We start from the raw sequence: 19,512 nt of genomic DNA on the forward strand, positions 1-19,512 counted from the left end.
GCATTTGAACTATGATGTACCTTCTATCCCCATCCTTTATCACTCTCTTAGTTTCTGCCTCCACCCTCTTTCCGATCAAAATGGCAACTCCTCTGCTTGCTCTGGTGTATGAGGCAAATTCAATACCACCCACCCAATCCCGCTTCATTTTGTTGTGTTCCAGGTCCGACAGATGCGTCTCTTGGAGAAACGCAATGTCTGCTCCTTTTTTTCTTAGTTGTGTGAGGATTGTCTTCCTTTTAATGGGGGAGTGGATACCCCTTACATTCCAAGTGTATAAATTAAGGTTGGGTGGACATCATGAACCATTGTGTAAGTTTGTACATGTATGAGTGTGTGGCTAAGAAGGGGCACTAGACAATCGTTGTCAGGTTCCACATCTTCCCCTTTAAGGCTCTCCTAAAAGTCTATATAAGGCTCCTCCTGTTCCTCTTTCAGGGCTGAGTATTTTGTGTTCTTATGTGTTTACATATGGTAGACGCCTCTACTTAGCCTTCCTACAACTGGAGTTTCTAGTAACAGAACCTCAACCTCTACAATCTAGTTCAGATTGGTACCCAAAACGCTACACATTGTAGCAGCTGAAACCTCGGCTTTACACAAAACAGCAACTTTGTATTGCTCCAATTCAGCTGCAAACTTCCATGTCACGCATACACGCAGCCTACGGATTCCCCTTTCACTAACAGCTGATGCCTTGCACTGCTTGCGAGCACGCCCGACGCTGAACACCTTTCAGACATCTCACAGCCTCAGGAACCGCTCCGCTTACCACCGGACAGAGATTACTTGCAGTAAGAACATGCGGGAGTTCTCAGACATCCAACCCTGTCTGTCAGCCCACTGCAAACATCCTGGGCTCAGAGGAAACAAGTCACACATAAGGTAACAGCATCTGGCATATTTATAAGATAACGGTAGCGTGTTAATCCTACAACAAGTTACCTTACAGGGGATTGGTTGCTCAGGAGATCTTGAACTCATAAGTTACATAACTAATACGGGACATACCTTAAATTAAAAGATATCTTAAAGGGGCAAACTCATTTGCAGTTCCTTGTTAAATCCATAACAATTATAGCTAGTAATAACACTGGAATCACCAACAGGAAACCAACCTCTGTGTATAACTCCTGTGCAACTTTGCATCACACTTTGCACAGTATATACACTCACTGCCTAGATCTCTTGCACCTGTTCACTGCCTGCTTAATTAAGAGCTTTTATCTCTGATAAATTCTGTTCACTCTTCTATCCCTTTTTCCTCTGACTGCTTACAGTCCCCTCAGTCTATGAGCAAAAACTTGACTTTAAATACACCTAGAGTCACTGGTTTGGTGTGAGACTGAGTGGAAATAGGCTGCATGCTTACATTATACTAGACACTGGCTCAGAAGCCTAACAGTTGGTTACATATCTTTACAATCATGCACAGAACAACCGAGCAGAGGGGAGAAGCAGCACCCACACATCCAAGGGAGAGGAGAGAAAAAAAAAAAGTGCTTACGTCAACCTGGGTCTCGAGCAGTCCTGTTAATTTCCCACTTAAGAGGTAAATATCTAATTATGAGCCCTGTCTTGTCACCTGAAGGCCAAGAGCAAATAAATAAGTGTTAGCAGTCATGACATGTATTCATATATTGCACTCAGCAGCAGCCAAGCCAAATTGGTACCAGAAACAATGTGCATGTTTAACACAATCTATAACATCTAAGGCTCGGGATGATTTTAGGGTAGGCTGCCGTGCGACTGTTCAGGCAAGGTCGTTTCATATAGACAAACATTACTTGGCTTCTTTCTAAATAATTTAAATAACTACAACAACTAATATATAAATTAACAAACCCAAAATGTGTTTGCATACTGTGTACCTTATCCATCTGGTGAAGTAGGCAAATGAAAGAATCATAGTATCCCACATGTTTTTGAAGATGGACAACAAAACAGCATAACATATAGATTCTTATTAGGAAGTATAAAAAGCTGCTATTGCCATATGAATCCAAAACAGATTCTCGCCTGCACCGATGCCCAGGTCGCACCAATAAGCCATCCTGGGGCCATATAAGATCTGAAACAAGATCACCTCCAGCATCGTTACAAATGAAAATCCAAAAAGTCAGTGGCTTTATCCCTGCCAACAACAGATTTAAGAAACTTGTTAAACATAACAAACATAACAAATTCCAAACAAGTGTAAACATCTCACGGTTATATATCTTTGTATATCCCATTACCCCTAACTCGGCAGCCATTGGGGTTTCCAAACTATCTCAGACATTATGTAATTATCCAGAAATTAAATAGACCCATACATGTCGGGGCATCAGCCCTCTTCTCCCCTTGGGGGACTATGCACATGGTTGCGTGTAGGGGCACCACTATTCTCCAGGTAATCTTGGGGGATTCAAAGAATTTGGGGCCCCGTGGTGTCATTATTTTAAGCCTCGCTGGGTATAGCAGAAAGGCCTGTCTGCCTTCTCTATGAAGTTTTGAGCATATTGGGGAGAATTCTCTGCGCTTTTTCATGAGCTCCACAGAGAAATCCTGAAAAAGAAGCAATCTTGCATTTTCAAAGGTGAGATTCTCCACTAAAGTGTAGAAATTTGATCATGATGGGTCGGGGTTGGGGTACATCTGCCCCAGGGTGTTCCGGGCCTACCCTATGTGCCCTTTCCACTCCACCAATAAAATCCTGTGAGGGGATGTTTAGTAAAGAGGGTAAGGTGTTATCTACAAACTTAACGATATCGGATTGCTTTATTGATTCAGGGAGATCTAGAAGGCGCACATTGTTGCGCCTCAATCTGTTCTCCAAATCATCTAGTTTTAGTTGTAAGGCTACCGTTTGTCTTTCTAAGGATTCAATCTTATTGGTATTAGTTACATTAGAGTCCTCTAGGTCAGATATCCTATTTTCCGCCTCTGTGACCCTTGCAGAGAACTGTTTAACATCATCAGTAAGTGTATCTACCCCTCTCTGCAGGTTGTCTATTTTAGGCATAAACAGCATAGAGATTTGTTTGATAATAGGATGTGTATCAACCAATGTACCTTCTGAAAAAGCCTCAACACTAGGGCCCTGATTTAGCTGCTCAGTTCCAGATTTATTTCTGCGATCACTAGTTTTACTGCGGCTCGCCATTCGGGTAGCAGTTAAATATTTCTCCATATACACATGAAAAGAGGGAGACCTGGTCTATTACAGCAGGGGCGAGTTTAAGTGTGCAAAGTAGGAGGTGCCTATAGGTTAGATGTGCTCAGTTAACAGGCACTGTTTAGTTATGTACAATCCCCTTTAGATAGGGTCTGCAAGACACTCAAGTATCTTGCAGACCCTTCCCTCTCCTTTCTCCTCACCCCCTCCCTTTTTCTTCTCTTCTCCCCCCCTACACCAAAAGTAAAATGTGTAAAGCAAGGCCTTAATTTCTTGCTGCTTGTTGTCAGTTAGGGCCACATAACAGCACAATCCCCGCTCCACTGTGTACAAAGAATGGTTACATTAAGAGCAAAAAGTGTGCAAAGTGAGACCCCGCTTTTCCTTTTACCTTCTGGTATCAATTAAGGGTATATGACAGTACAATGCATATGTAAAAAAGGAGTGTTGCAGTTCTGAAACCCAGCAGATAGCTCCTCACCAGCTTGTCTAACGGCTGTGTAGCGAACCAAAATGGCGTCCATAATTTTTGCGCCAGAAAGTCCCGGTTGCGCCACTCAGTGCACCGGAGTCAGGTAAGATCCAGCACTCTCATCTGTAGAAAAGGAGTGGAGATGGGAACGTATGGAGGTGCAGTCACAGTTGTCGGTCACCATGCGATTCACCATGCGTGAAGAGGTACCATGCTGAGAGCTCTATGGCGTCTCTATTCCAGTGCCTCCGTTCGGTCCACACCGGTGATCTCTGTGCCTTTGCAAGGTAATGCTTCTGTCCCCAAGTTATCCGGGGACCCGGGTAAAGAGTATAAGGCGCCTGTCTAGCGCTACAGTGCGTAGTGGACTGCGGTGGTGGAGTGATGTTTAGCTCCTCCGAACCCTATGCAGGGACTTGTAGAAAAAAGTCTTCCCAATTACGGACAGCTTGTTCTGCCTAGGAAAGTTTCTCAGTTGTAGGGGAAGCCAAGAGTCAGGGAAAAATCCCAAAAAGTTCTGTGTCTTGGGCAAGTTTTGCACGGAGCTCCAGACTTTCTGCTATCCCTTAGCCTGCCCACTGGAAGTCTCCTGGTAAGTCATAATTTTTGTTTTTTTCGCGCTCTTGTGCAACGCTGCCCCTTGCCCCCGCACAGCCAATCACGCTCGGGCAGGAGCTGCCAATCTCCCCAGTCGGACGAGACTGGGGAGAATGAAATTCTCCACATAATTGGTGGAGAAGAGGATAGGAAGCAGCGGTCTGATGACCGCTGCTTTATAAATACAGACTGTAGGTTCTCTAGTAATCCAGTAAGAAAGAAGTCCCGTTTCATAATTGATTTGAATGTATGCAAAAAATGTTATTGTTAGTCTCACTGCTTGACATCTTCAGTGAGTTCTTCAGCCCGTAGGACCTGTGAATTGCAGCCATGCAGTTATAGCTTTACAATTAAAAGAGGAAGCATTTACATGTGTGAGGTTAAAGGGACACTGAACCCAAATGTTTTCTTTAGTGATTCAGATAGAGCATGCAATTTTAAGCAACTTTCTAATTTTCTCCTATTATAAATTTTTCTGCGTTCTCTTGCTAGTTGAAAAGGAAGGCATCTAAGCTTTTTTTTTTTTGTTCAGAGCTCTGGACAGCACTTTTTTATTAGTGGATGAATTTATCTACCAATCAGCAAGGACAACCCAGGTTGTTCACCAAAAATGGGCCAGCATCTAAACTTACATTCTTGCATTTCAAATAAAAATACCAAGAGAATGAAGAAAATTTGATAATAGGAATAAATTAGAAAGTTGCTTAAAATGTCATGCTCTATCTGAATCACAAAAGAAAAAAATTGGGTTCAGTGTCCCTTTAAGAAATAATTGAATGCTATTATAGGCTAAATTGGTTTGTAATTTAATTTCTAAGGATATAGAGAAAAACATAGTCTGCTAGAACTAGCAAGCATTTGCCGTAAATGCAAAAGGTGACCTCTCGGGAATTCAGTCTACCATATGTGTTTCATCAAATTCCTGAGGATTCTTATGTAATTCAAAAGATCAAAATCTAAAAGCAAAAGACAATTCTTCTGGTTCCATCACGGTCAAGACAAACATGATTTTCAGAACAAGTGTTTCTTTTAGATCACAGCCTTCCATCTTCATATCAAGTGATAAAACAGGTGGTTTAGAAACCTTGATTTATTTTGAACTTTTAAGAAAGACTTATTTATTGTTAAAATTCCTTTAGAATTTGGAACATTGTTTATTTTCAGTGATCTTGAAAACAATACCATCAACCTTTTCTAAAGTTGGGCATTCTCAGAACATTATTCCATCACCTCTTAATAGTAATACTTATAAATCAGTGTTTCCCAACCGCGGTCCTCAAGTACCCCCAACAGTCCTGGTTTTCATTATAGCTGAACTAGAGCACAGTAGAAATAATCATATGATAGATGAGAGCAGGTTAGTAACCATGGTTACTGATCAGCTGATTACTTCACCTGTGCACCGGTTCAGCTATAATGAAAACCAGGTCTGTTGGGGGTACTCGAGGACCGTGATTGGGAAACACTGTAATATAAATAATAATACTAAAGGCTGAAAAATAAAAAATCTATAGTTTACCATGGGGGGATTTTAACCCGTTTAATGATAAAGGGATATGAAACCCAAACATTTTCTTTTGCGATTTAGGCAAAGAATACAACTTTATAAAAAGTTTCCAGTGTACTTCTATTATCAAATTTGCTTTGTTCCCATGATATTATTTGTATAAGAGATACCTAGATAGGTGTTTGGAGCACTACATGGCAGGCAATAGTGCTGCCATCTAGTGCTCTTGCCAATGGATAACATTCTTGCAAAGCTAAGCTGCTGCCATATAGTTCGCCAGAGATGGGCTTGAGCCTAAGCTTACTTCCCTGATTTTCAATCAAAGGTACCAAGAGAACAAAGAACAACAAAAATGATTATAGAAGTAAATTAGAAAGTGGTTTGAAATTTGTATCTGTATCTGAACCATGAAAGAAAAATGTTGGGCTTCATATCCCTTTAAATATAGGATAAAGCCTATTTCTCCTGTTAAGTGTGGTCAGTCCACGGGTCATCATTACTTCTGGGATATTATCTCCTCCCCTACAGGAAGTGCAAGAGGATTCACCCAGCAGAGCTGCTATATAGCTCCTCCCCTCTACGTCACCTCCAGTCATTCTCTTGCACCCAACGAATAGATAGGATGTGTGAGAGGACTGTGGTGATTTAATTAGTTTATTACCTTCAATCAAAAGTTTGTAATTTTATAATAGCACCGGAGTGTGTTATTCATTCTCTGGTAGAATTTGAAGAAGAATCTACCGGAGTTTTTTTCTATGATTTTAGCCGGAGTAGTTAAGATCATATTGCTGTTTCTCGGCCATCTGAGGAGAGGTAAACTTCAGATCAGGGGACAGCGGGCAGATTAATCTGCAAAGAGGTATGTAGCAGTTTGTTATTTTCTGACATGGAATTGATGAGAAAATCCTGCCATACCGTTATAATGTAAACTCAGCCTTAAATGCAGTAGATGTAGCTGGTATCAGGCTGTCATGTATGTATATTTTACACTTCAGTATTCTGGGGAATGGTACTTCACTGGATTTATACTGTATGCATAGACTTAACCTAATTTGCAGGGACTTGCAATAGGTTTTAAATAACAATTAATTTATTGAGGTTAAACGTTTTTTTGCTGGCATGTAAAAACGTTTATTTCTCTGAGGTACTGGGTGAAAAAATGTTTTGGGCACTATTTTTTCCACTTGGCAATAGTTTTGTTTAAATTAAAGCAGTTCACTGATCTCTCTCACTGTTATGTGTGAGGGGGAGGGGCCATTTTTGGCGCTTTTACTACGCATCAAAAAACTCAGTCAGAGGTTCATTTTCTTCCTGCATGATCCGGTTCATCTCTACAGAACTCAGGGATCTCCAAAGCCTTTTTTTGAGGGAGGTAATCATCACAGCAGAGCTGTGAAGATTGTAGTTGACTGTGATAAAAAACGTTTATTGTGTATTTTTTCTGCTGCCTGGGTTAGTTATCCTTTGCTAATGGGAACAATCCTTTGCTAAAATTGTATATTTCTGACAAAGATTGATGCTATAACTTAATTATTTTCAACTGTCATAATTTTTTCTGTGCTTCTTATAGGCACAGTTCGTTTTCATATTATTGTAAATTACTTGAAAAAGCATTTCCAAGTTGCTAGTTAATTGCTAGTGTGTTAAACATGTCTGATTCAGAGGAAGATACATGTGCTATATGTGCTAATGCCAAAGTGGAGCCCAATAGAAGTTTATGTACTAACTGTATTGATGCTACTTTAAATAAAAGTCAATCTGTACAAATTGAACATATTTCACCAGACAACGAGGGGGGAGTTATGCCGACTAACTCGCCTCACGTGTCAGTACCTGCATCTCCCGCTCGGGAGGTGCGTGATATTGTAGCGCCGAGTACATCTGGGCGGCCATTTCAAATCACATTACAGGATATGGCTACTGTTATGACTGAAGTTTTGGCTAAATTACCAGAACTTAGAGGCAAGCGTGATCACTCTGGGGTGAGAACAGAGTGCGCTGATAATATTAGGGCCATGTCAGACACTGCGTCACAGGCGGCAGAACATGAGGACGGAGAACTTCATTCTGTGGGTGACGGTTCTGATCCAAATAGATTGGATTCAGATATTTCAAATTTTAAATTTTAAGCTGGAAAACCTCCGTGTATTACTAGGGGAGGTGTTAGCGGCTCTGAATGATTGTAACACAGTTGCAATACCAGAGAAAATGTGTAGGTTGGATAAATATTTTGCGGTACCGGCGAGTACTGATGTTTTTCCTATACCTAAGAGACTTACTGAAATTGTTACTAAGGAGTGGGATAGGCCGGTGTGCCGTTCTCACCCCCTCCGATATTTAGAAAAATGTTTCCAATAGACGCCACCACACGGGACTTATGGCAAACGGTCCCTAAGGTGGAGGGAGCAGTTTCTACTTTAGCTAAGCGTACCACTATCCCGGTGGAGGATAGCTGTGCCTTTTCAGATCCAATGGATAAAAAATTAGAGGGTTACCTTAAGAAAATGTTTGTTCAACAAGGTTTTATATTGCAACCTCTTGCATGTATTGCGCCTGTCACGGCTGCAGCAGCATTTTGGTTGAGTCTCTGGAAGAGACACTTCAATCATCTACACTAGATGAGATTACAGACAAACTTAAAGCCCTTAAGTTAGCTAACTCATTTATTTCAGATGCCGTAGTACATTTAACTAAACTTACGGCTAAGAATTCCGGATTTGCCATTCAGGCACGCAGAGCACTGTGGCTAAAATCCTGGTCAGCTGATGTTACTTCTAAATCTAAATTGCTTAATATACTTTTCAAAGGGCAAACCTTATTCGGGCCCGGGTTGAAAGAGATTATCGCTGACATTACAGGAGGTAAAGGCCATGCCCTGCCTCAGGACAAAGCCAAACCTAGGGCTAGACAGTCTAATTTTCGTTCCTTTCGTAATTTCAAAGCAGGAACAGCATCAACTTCCTCTGCACCAAAACAGGAAGGAGTTGTTGCTCGCTACAGACAAGGCTGGAAACCTAACCAGTCCTGGAACAAGGGCAAGCAGGCCAGGAAACCTGCTGCTGCCCCTAAGACAGCATGAATCGAGGGCCCCCGATCCGGGACCGGATCTAGTAGGGGGCAGACTTTCTCTCTTCGCCCAGGCTTGGGCAAGAGATGTTCAGGATCCCTGGGCGTTAGAGATCATATCTCAGGGATACCTTCTGGACTTCAAATCCTCTCCCCCAAGAGGGAGATTTCATCTGTCAAGGTTATCAACAAACCAAATAAAGAAAGAAGCGTTCCTACGCTGCGTACAAGATCTTTTATTAATGGGAGTGATCCATCCAGTTCCGCGGTCGGAACAAGGACAAGGGTTTTACTCAAATCTGTTTGTAGTTCCCAAAAAAGAGGGAACTTTCAGGCCAATCTTGGATTTAAAGATCCTAAACAAATTCCTAAGAGTTCCATCGTTCAAGATGGAAACGATTCGAACAATTTTGCCCATGATCCAAGAGGGTCAGTACATGACCACAGTGGATTTAAAGGATGCTTACCTTCACATACCGATTCACAGAAATCATTACCGGTATCTAAGGTTTGCCTTTCTAGACAGGCATTACCAGTTTGTAGCTCTTCCATTCGGACTGGCTACGGCTCCAAGAATCTTCACAAAGGTTCTGGGTACTCTTCTGGCGGTACTAAGACCGCGAGGAATTTCGGTAGCTCCGTACCTAGACGACATTCTGATACAAGCTTCAAGCTTTCAAACTGCCAAGTCTCATACAGAGTTAGTACTGGCATTTCTAAGGTCGCATGGATGGAAGGTGAACGAAAAGAAGAGTTCTCTCTTTCCACTCACAAGAGTTCCCTTCTTGGGGACTCTGATAGATTCTGTAGAAATGAAGATTTACCTGACAGAAGACAGGTTAACAAAGCTTCAAAATGCATGCTGTGTCCTTCATTCCATTCAACACCCGTCAGTAGCTCAATGCATGGAGGTGATCGGCTTAATGGTAGCGGCAATGGACGTAGTACCTTTTGCACGCCTACATCTCAGACCGCTGCAATTGTGCATGCTAAGTCAGTGGAATGGGGATTACTCAGATTTGTCCCCCACTCTGAATCTGAATCAAGAGACCAGAAATTCTCTTCTATGGTGGCTTTATCGGCCACACCTGTCCAGGGGGATGCCATTCAGCAGGCCAGACTGGACAATTGTAACAACAGACGCCAGCCTACTAGGTTGGGGCGCTGTCTGGAATTCTCTGAAGGCTCAGGGACTATGGAATCAGGAGGAGAGTCTCCTTCCAATAAACATTCTGGAATTGAGAGCAGTTCTCAATGCCCTTCTGGCTTGGCCCCAGTTAACAACTCGGGGGTTCATCAGGTTTCAGTCGGACAACATCACGACTGTAGCTTACATCAACCATCAGGGAGGGACAAGAAGCTCCCTAGCAATGATGGAAGTATCAAAGATAATTCGCTGGGCAGAGTCTCACTCTTGCCACCTGTCTGCAATCCACATCCCGGGAGTGGAGAACTGGGAGGCGGATTTCTTAAGTCGTCAGACTTTTCATCCGGGGGAGTGGGAACTTCATCCGGAGGTCTTTGCCCAGATACTTCGACGTTGGGGCAAACCAGAGATAGATCTCATGGCGTCTCGTCAGAACGCCAAGCTTCCTCGCTACGGGTCCAGATCCAGGGATCCGGGAGCGGTTCTGATAGATGCTTTGACAGCACCTTGGACCTTCGGGATGGCTTATGTGTTTCCACCCTTCCCGATGCTTCCTCGATTGATTGCCAGAATCAAACAGGAGAGAGCATCAGTGATTCTAATAGCACCTGCATGGCCACGCAGGACTTGGTATGCAGATCTAGTGGACATGTCATCCTGTCCGCCTTGGTCTCTACCTCTGAAACAGGACCTTCTGATCCAGGGTCCATTCAAACATCAAAATCTAACTTCTCTGAAGCTGACTGCTTGGAAATTGAACGCTTGATTTTATCAAAACGTGGGTTTTCTGAGCCAGTTATTGATACCTTAATACAGGCTAGGAAGCCTGTTACCAGAAGGATTTACCATAAAATATGGCGTAAATACTTATATTGGTGCGAATCCAAGAGTTACTCATGGAGTAAGGTTAGGATTCCAAGGATATTGTCTTTTCTACAAGAAGGTTTAGAAAAGGGGTTATCCGCTAGTTCTTTATGTTTAAATCATTTTTATTGTTTTTCAATAACAAGAGAGAAAAGAAAAAAAAAAAATCCTATAAGAACATACAGCGTCATTTCTAGCCGCCAATTCCAAAATTTTTGAAACAAAACAGAGTGTTACATTGGCTATAGATTTCAATAAACAGTACCTCTTAACTGGAGGTGTAATGTAAGTGTTCTTGTCTCTTCTTTCTACTCATACTCATATATAACTTAGAATCCAATGAAATAATTTTTGAGAGTGAATAAAACTGTCAGCAGTTGCTGGGGAGAAAAGGTGTGGGAAAAACATAGAAGGGGTAGAGAGAGAACTGAGAGGGTAGTAAGTTTTTACAGTACCTTTTGATCGTGAGGGCAGTAGATCAAGTCTATATATCTACTTGAATGTATCTGTCTAGCGACTGGAGGCCTGTGAGCGAGCTGTTGCCGGTAAGGGAGGGTGGTTGAAGCCGTTTCTGTAGTTCCAATAGAACCAAATTTCGTCATTCTTAGTTTTGGTATCTAGTGTCCATGCTGCTAAATCATACATGTTATATGTATGTTGGATTTTATTTTTAATTTCTTGCCATGTCGGTGTGCCTACTTTCCAGTATCTAGCTATGCAGGTTCTCACTACCGTGCATAGTATTCTAATGAAAGTGTTTATTGGACCATTGAAATTAGGAAGTCTCTCGTGGAGTAGTGCCTGTGTCTTGCTAATCTGAATCTGTTCGTCTAATAGGTAGCTAATTAGGTTGGATAGTGACTGCCATATGGCCTGAACCTCCGAGCAGTCCCAGAACATGTGACGGTATGTGCCCACCTCCCCACACCCTCTGTAGCATAATCTAGATGCTGTTTGTGTCATATGTGTTGTTCTAAGAGGCGTTAAGTACCATCTGAAAATCGTCTTCAGAGTGTTTTCTCTGAGGTCAGCGCTCAGCAGTCCTTTAGTAGCTGTCTCAAAAGTCTTGAGCCACTGCTCTGGCTCCAATCTGATGTCCAGGTCTGTTTCCCATCTTTGCATGAGGGGTGACTTAGTTGGGGATTTTAACGTTTGTATATCTAGGTATATTCTAGAGATGGACTGTTTTGGTCTGCTTATAGAGTTACATATATGTTCTAGGGTAAGTTTACCTCTGGTCTGAATTGATTGCCTATATGTGTGTATTGATGATGATAATTGGAGGTATAGGTACCAGTGCAAAGGGTCAGGATATATCTTATCTTTTAGTTGGGCATAAGTCATCATTTTATTCTGAATTAGGAAGTCTGCAACCCGGTATAGACCCTTATTTTCCCATTTATTGATTGTTCTTTGCAAATCTTTGTGGAGAAGGTATCTGATGGGTCTCAGTATTGAGGTCATAGGGCACAATCCTCCTTTGTGTGCTAGTTCTGACCATAGAGTTTGGGTGGTCTCTATTGTGAGTGATTGATGCTGCTTTGTCTCGTGTTTGTCAACTCTGTGGTCCCATAGTATGGTGTCTGATCCACCCCCCTCCTTCATGTCTGACTCTAACTGAATCCAAAGAGCTTCCTCTTTGGCCCTAAGTATTAAGGTGTCCTGGGCTAGTCTAGCTGCCTTGTAGTATTCTATGAGACTGGGGATCCCCAATCCTCCCAAGTGTCTGTGACCTGTCATGGTTCTCTTTGCTATTCTAGCTTGTTTTGTACCACGGATAAATGACAGTACCTCTGTTTGGAGTTTCTCTAAGTCGGGATATGGAATGCGTATGGGCAGAGCCCTAAAGAGATAGAGCAGTCGGGGCAAGACGGTCATCTTTACTGCTGATATCCTCCCCATCCAGGAGAAGTTATGTTTCTTCCAGGATTGTAGGTCTTTCCTAATGGATTTGTATAGAGGTATGTAATTGGCTTTGTATAACTGCTGGGTGTGAGCCGTTATTCCCACTCCTAAGTATTTCAAGGGACCTTTAGATTCTTTTAAATTAAAGTTTATTTCAATTAGTTTCTTTGTGTGAGTGGGGATCTCTATTGGTAACATTTCACATTTATCCGAGTTAATACGATAGCCGGAGATTAACGAGAATTCTCCTAGCGTTTCATATAGGTTTGGAAGTGATAGCATAGGGTTGGTCAGGGTGAGTAGTATGTCGTCTGCAAAAAGGCTAATTTTGTAGTCTACTTTTCCCACTTTAACTCCCATTATGTCAGGGTTCGTCCGTATCTTGGCTGCCAAGGGCTCTATACATATCGCAAATAATAGGGGAGACAGTGGGCATCCTTGTCTGGTCCCATTCAGAATAGGGAACGATTTAGATCTATATCCGTTAGAGGATACAAGGGCTGATGGGTTGGTGTATATTGTTTTGATGGCGTCAAGGAAGGGGCCGTCAAAGTTCAATTGTGTCAGGGTTTGAGTCATGTACCTCCAGTCTACCCTATCGAACGCCTTCTCCGCGTCCAACGCGAGGAGCAGAGAAGGCGTTCGTGTTTCGCAGAGGTGATGGACCGTGTCTATAGTTCGTCTCACGTTGTCTGGGGCTTCCCTGTCTCTGATGAATCCCACTTGGTCTTTATGTATTAGGTTGGGTAAAATGTTTGCTAGCCTATTGGCCAAAATTTTGGTAAAGATTTTAATATCCTGATTGATCAGGGAAATGGGACGATAGCTAGGGCATTTTTTTGGGTCTTTGCCCGGTTTGGGTATGATTATTATTTTTGCTTGTAGCAGCTCAGCTGGTACTGGGTGGCCTTGCATTATATGGTTACAAAATTTGGTCAGGTGGGGGACTAGTTCCCGTCTGAACAACCTGTAGTATTCCCCTGGGAAACCGTCTGGACCTGCTGCTTTTCCGGGTTTTAGTGCTTTTATCGCCAAGACAACCTCTAACGTTGTAATGGGTTCATTTAACGACTTTTTGTCTTCTGCTGTTAATTTAACCAACAAAGGATTTTCTAAAAAGCTCTGTGTGAGAGCCTCTACCTTTGGGCTGTGTGTTACTTTGTGGCCGTCATAAAGCTGTGCGTAAAAGTCTCCAAAGGTGTCAACTATTTCTTGGGGGTTTGTAGTGTTTGTACCATCTTGTCTTTCAATGAGTGGGATATTAGCTGATTTGTATTTTTCTCTAAGTTTATGGGCCAAGTATTTGCCTGGCTTGTTAGCGTATATAAAATACTGTGATTTCAGTTTTATTATAGCTCTGTTTGCTTGGGAGCTCAACATCTTAGCTAGTGAGTCTCTTTTTTTTGTAAATTACTCAGTGTGGTAGGGTTCCCCGTTAATCTATGTTGTCTTTCTAAATGCGCTATGTCTTCATGTGTTTGCATCCAATCTCGTCTCGTCTGTCTAGCGTGTATAGTCTTTTCTTTGATGAGAGTGCCTCTGAGTACAGATTTATGAGCGGCCCATACATATGTCGGATTGTCAGTGGTGTCTGTGTTAATGTCCCAAAATTCCGTCAGGTGCTGCAGAGTGGAAGAGTGAATATGCGGGTGTTTATGTAAGATTGGGTCATACGTCCAGGACCTAGATCTATTTGGGTCCACTAGTCCTGTCATCTTAAGTAGTACTACTGAGTGGTCCGACCACACACACGGGCAAATGCTAGAGGAGCTGAGAGTCGGTTGCATAATTTGACTGGTGAAGACGTAATCAAGTCGGGAGTATGTATTGTGAGCCGCCGAGTAGAAGGTTGTGTCGTTGGTGTTGCCATTTAAAATGTGCCAGGAATCTAGCAGCGAGTGTGTACTGAGTGAAGCCTTGATATGTCGCATTATGCTGTCGCGCCTTGTCTGTTTATTTGATGTAAGTCTTGGGTCTCTTGTGTCTTGTGGTGAGATGGGGATATTAAAGTCACCTGCTAAAATTGTTCTGATTTGTGACCACTGTGTTATAAGATGCGATATTTTGGCAAAGAATATGTGTTGTTGTTCGTTGGGCGCGTAAATGTTACATAGAACAACGTCTACATTATCTATCTGTCCCTTTAAGATTAAGTATCTGCCTTCGGGGTCCGCAGTGGCAGAATCATGTATGTAATTAACAGAGGAGTGAATAAGAATCGAGACCCCTCTTTTTTTCGACTTGGTAGTTGCGTGGAAGTGTGTGGGGAAGTTTTTGGTCCAGTAATAGGGGAGTTGGGGTGTTACAAAATGTGTTTCTTGAAGAAACAGTAACTTGGCTTTTAGCATAGTGTATTGTTTAAAAGCTAATCGTCTCTTGGTGTCAGTGTTGAGGCCTCGTACATTATGCGTAGCTATAGTCAACTCACTATCCATTTGTGTATTGTTTGTGTATTGTCAGCTTACCTGGTCTCCGTGAGACCTTTTCAGGCTCCCCACCCTCCCGAGTTTCATACCGTTCTAATGATAGCTCCGAAGCATCTCTCATGTTGGCCCCCAATCGCTCAGACTTCTCCCATACGACATCTTGAAACACATGAAAAAAACAGTTACAACAATACAATTCAACATAACTCTGAGCCTCACTGTAGGGGCCTCCAGCCATCTCAACTGCAAGATAGAGTGGGGGGAAAGGAGAAAAAAGAACAGGAAGGGAAGGAGAAAACATATTAGAGAATCGCTTATAGTGCAATAATAATATAACTTTGTTAACTAGGGGTGTCAGTTCAGCTACATCGAATTGAGCTTGGATGAATGAGAAAAAGAAAAAGTCCCAAGGCAATACGGGTAGGTATTGTGAGTAAAGTCTCGCTCTGAGTCTTCAAATGTCCCTGTATTCTCAGAGATAAACTTTCGGAAGAGGGAAAGACAATCTTCTTATAAGATTGTGGGTTCACAGGTATTATTGTTGTTGGAGAAAATGTCTTTAAAGAGCTTGTGCTTCCTTGGTTGTCTCCGTGTCAACTTGCGATAGCTAACACAGAGTTCAACATGGAGGGGTTTAGATACCCTGAGTGTGTCCCAAAGAGGAGCTGTCAGGTTTTTTGTTTCTTCCTGGTCGAGTTAGACCATTGTGGTTTTGAAATTTGGTCCGCTGGTTTCATTAGCCGCTGTAGTGGGGCAGGGGTTGTGAGCTTTGGAGTTTCCAGGTCTAGGATTTGGCAGACCTCAGGGATATCTGATGAGTCTTTGAGAGTAATTGTTCTGGAGTCTTTGTTAATGTACAGGGCAAAGGGGAAACCCCATTTGTATGCTATTTGATGCTTCCTTAATAGCTGTGTCAGCGGTCTGAGAGCCCCTCTGCGTTGAAGAGTTCTAACACTAAGATCCTGGTAGAACTGTATTACGTTCCCTTGGAATTTCAGTGTGGGTTTCTTGCGTGCTCCTTGTAGGATTCTCTCTTTGTCTTGGAAAAGCGCCATTTTGATAATTATATCTCTAGGGGGCATGCCCTCTTTGGGTTTTGGCTTGAGGGCTCTGTGGGCCCTTTCAATTCCCATTTCGAATTCTCCAGATCCTTCTGTCACCTGATGAAACAGTTGTGCTACATAGGAGAGTAGGTCTTTATTGAGGATACTTTCTGGAACTCCTTTCAGCCTAATATTGTTCCTCCTACTCCTATTCTCTAGATCCTCGAGTTTTTCTTGGATCTCGGTTAATTCCTGATGGTGAGAGGTCACGGTTTGAGTAACATTAGTGATATCCTCAACTAGAGTGTCAGTGTGTTCTTCTAGTGTGTCTATCCGCCCTCCAAGTTCGGCAATCTCCGATTTGATTTCGGATAAGCTGTTGGTCATTGCCGTATGCATGTTGTCAATTTTAGTCCATAGCTTTTCAAAGTTGGCAGTTATGTCTTGCTTAGAGACCAGGCCCTTTAGATCTGCTTTGGTTACTGGGGTGGTTTCTTCACTTGTCTCAGCCTGTTCTATATCTGATGCGCCTTGATCCCCCTCCTCCATGTCTTCCATTATGTTTGGTTTGGGGTTTATAGTTGTTTTAAAATAGGCGTTAACTGTGGATGGTTTAGATGTTTTATCACCCTTGGTTGGTCTTCTGGCTGACATTGTTGCACAGGTGAATGCTGCTCCCACTGCTAGTAGTGTGACTGGGGCTGCACAGATCCGTGATCTAATGCCTTTAGTGGTTTTGGGCGATGAAATCTGTTACTGGGGTATTGGGAGTGCTTCAGTTAGTGCCCCTCTGTCTAATGTTTTTATGTTGAAAGTTTACCCCCAGTTCCTCTGCTTAAAATATACCACTGATTCCGGCAGGTATAATTAATCTGGCTGTCTAACTAGGCAATTGTGAGCCTTCAGGTGGGTCTGCTGAGCTATGTCACAATCAGTGGGGAGTTTGGCCTTTATGCGTGTTATTAGAGTATGGAGGCTGTCTCTTAAATTTTCTGAAGGCCTGGATCTAGTCCTCGAAAACCGTGGTATCTTATTTTATAGTTAGAGGGTTATAGGTGCTTGTTGTGGTTTTTGTGCCCCTCGGTTTCTCCCTCACTGCCCTGTGTTATGATGTGCCGTGTTTACCTGGCGGATAGTTCCGCTCGCGGTGTCAGTTCAGTGCGGTCGTCGGCGCCATCTTGGGGATTCCCCCTGCTGTAGCGTGGGTCCAAAGTTGCACAGCTCTCACCAACCTCCGCTGCTGTTTGTACCTGCCGATGGCTCTCACACCTTCTCTATGGCCTCTCACCACTGTCATGGATCTCCGGCGGTGCGGTGTGGGTAATGTTAGCTGTCTGGTGTGTTTTGGCGCCGTCGCTGCTTCTACGATGCTGTGTGGCTTTGCTAGGAGTTTGGTCTTTACCTTCCATATGTTGCTAGCTCTTCTAAAGTAATCAGAGTGACCAGGTTAGGGATTAGGGTGATACCCCTTCGTTTGAGGTAGTTAGCTGATGTTTGGGACTACATATGTAGTTTGTATTCGATGAGCTGATCAGAGCTCGCTAATTATGCGGCCATTTCTTAGCTCGGTCAGGCCACGCCCCCGCTAGTTCTTTAAAGGGACAGATTTCAGCTCTGTCCATTCTTTTACACAAACGTCTGTCAGAAGTTCCGGACGTTCAAGCTTTTTGTCAGGCTTTAGCTAGGATCAAGCCTGTGTTTAAAACTGTTGCTCCGCCATGGAGTTTGAACTTAGTTCTTAATGTTTCACAGGGTGTTCCGTTTGAACCCCTTCATTCCATTGATATCAAGTTGTTATCTTGGAAAGTTCTGTTTTTAATGGCTATTTCCTCGGCTCGAAGAGTCTCTGAGTTATCTGCCTTACATTGTGATTCTCCTTATCTGATTTTTCATTCAGACAAGGTAGTTCTGCGTACTAAACCTGGGTTCCTACCTAAGGTGGTCACTAACAGGAATATCAATCAAGAGATTGTTGTTCCATCCTTGTGTCCTAATCCTTCCTCGAAGAAGGAACGCCTGCTACACAATCTAGATGTAGTCCGTGCCCTGAAATTTTATCTACAGGCAACTAAGGATTTTCGTCAAACGTCTTCCATGTTTGTCGTTTATTCTGGTCAGAGGAGAGGTCAAAAAGCTTCGGCTACCTCTCTCTCTTTTTGGCTTCGTAGCATAATACGATTAGCCTATGAGACTGCTGGACAGCAGCCTCCTGAAAGAATTACAGCTCATTCTACTAGAGCTGTGGCTTCCACTTGGGCCTTTAAGAATGAGGCTTCTGTTGAACAGATTTGCAAGGCTGCAACTTGGTCTTCTCTTCATACTTTTTACAAATTTGACACTTTTGCTTCTTCGGAGGCTGTTTTTGGGAGAAAGGTTCTTCAGGCAGTGGTTCCCTCCGTATAAAGAGCCTGCCTGTCCCTCCCGTCATCCGTGTACTTTTGCTTTGGTATTGGTATCCCAGAAGTAATGATGACCCGTGGACTGACCACACTTAACAGGAGAAAACAAAATTTAAGCTTACCTGATAAATTCATTTCTCCTGTAGTGTGGTCAGTCCACGGCCCGCCCTGTTTTTTATGGCAGGCTAAAGATTTTTTTGGATTATACTCCAGTCACCACTACACCCTTGGGCTTCTCCTTTCTCGTTGGTCCTTTGGTCGAATGACTGGAGGTGACGTAGAGGGGAGGAGCTATATAGCAGCTCTGCTGGGTGAATCCTCTTGCACTTCCTGTAGGGGAGGAGATAATATCCCAGAAGTAATGATGACCCGTGGACTGACCACACTACAGGAGAAATGAATTTATCAGGTAAGCATATATTTTGTTTTTCTTACTCAAGTGCTGTGATTTTCTATTACTTTGGGATCAATAGACATTTTTTGCTATAATACCTGATGCCAAATGGGAATGTGCTTGAAGACATTTCACTTTAACTGTATACTGTATTTGTATTTTTACTTTGAGTTAATGTGACCTTATCACCTACATTGTTTGTTTGACAAGTAATATTGACATTTTACTTTTACGCTAGTCACATTGGCATTATAAGTATGTTGGGTGTTAATTGAAATAATCATTTTTGAGTCAGTATCTTATGTTTTAAAACTTAAAGGGACTCTGAACCCAAATTTTTTCTTTTGTGATTCAGATAGAGCATGCAATTTTAAACAAGTTTCTAATTTACTCCTATTATTAATTTTTCTTCGTTCTCTTGCTTTCTTTATTTGAAAAAGAAGGCATCTAAGCTATTTTTTGGTTCAGACCATGGAAAGCACTTATTTGTTGGTGGTTGAATTTATCCACCAATCAGCAAGAAAAACACAGTGTG

At 42.6% G+C, this 19,512-nt stretch overlaps 1 protein-coding gene across 1 annotated transcript in view; it reads left to right on the forward strand.

The window, feature by feature from the left end:
* The window catches only part of CEP104 (centrosomal protein 104), a 581,941-nt gene that overhangs the window by 275,491 nt on the left and 286,938 nt on the right, over positions 1-19,512 (forward strand).

Source organism: Bombina bombina, chromosome 8 (genome assembly GCF_027579735.1).
Source record: "Bombina bombina isolate aBomBom1 chromosome 8, aBomBom1.pri, whole genome shotgun sequence".
Classification (NCBI taxonomy): Eukaryota; Metazoa; Chordata; class Amphibia; order Anura; family Bombinatoridae; genus Bombina; species Bombina bombina.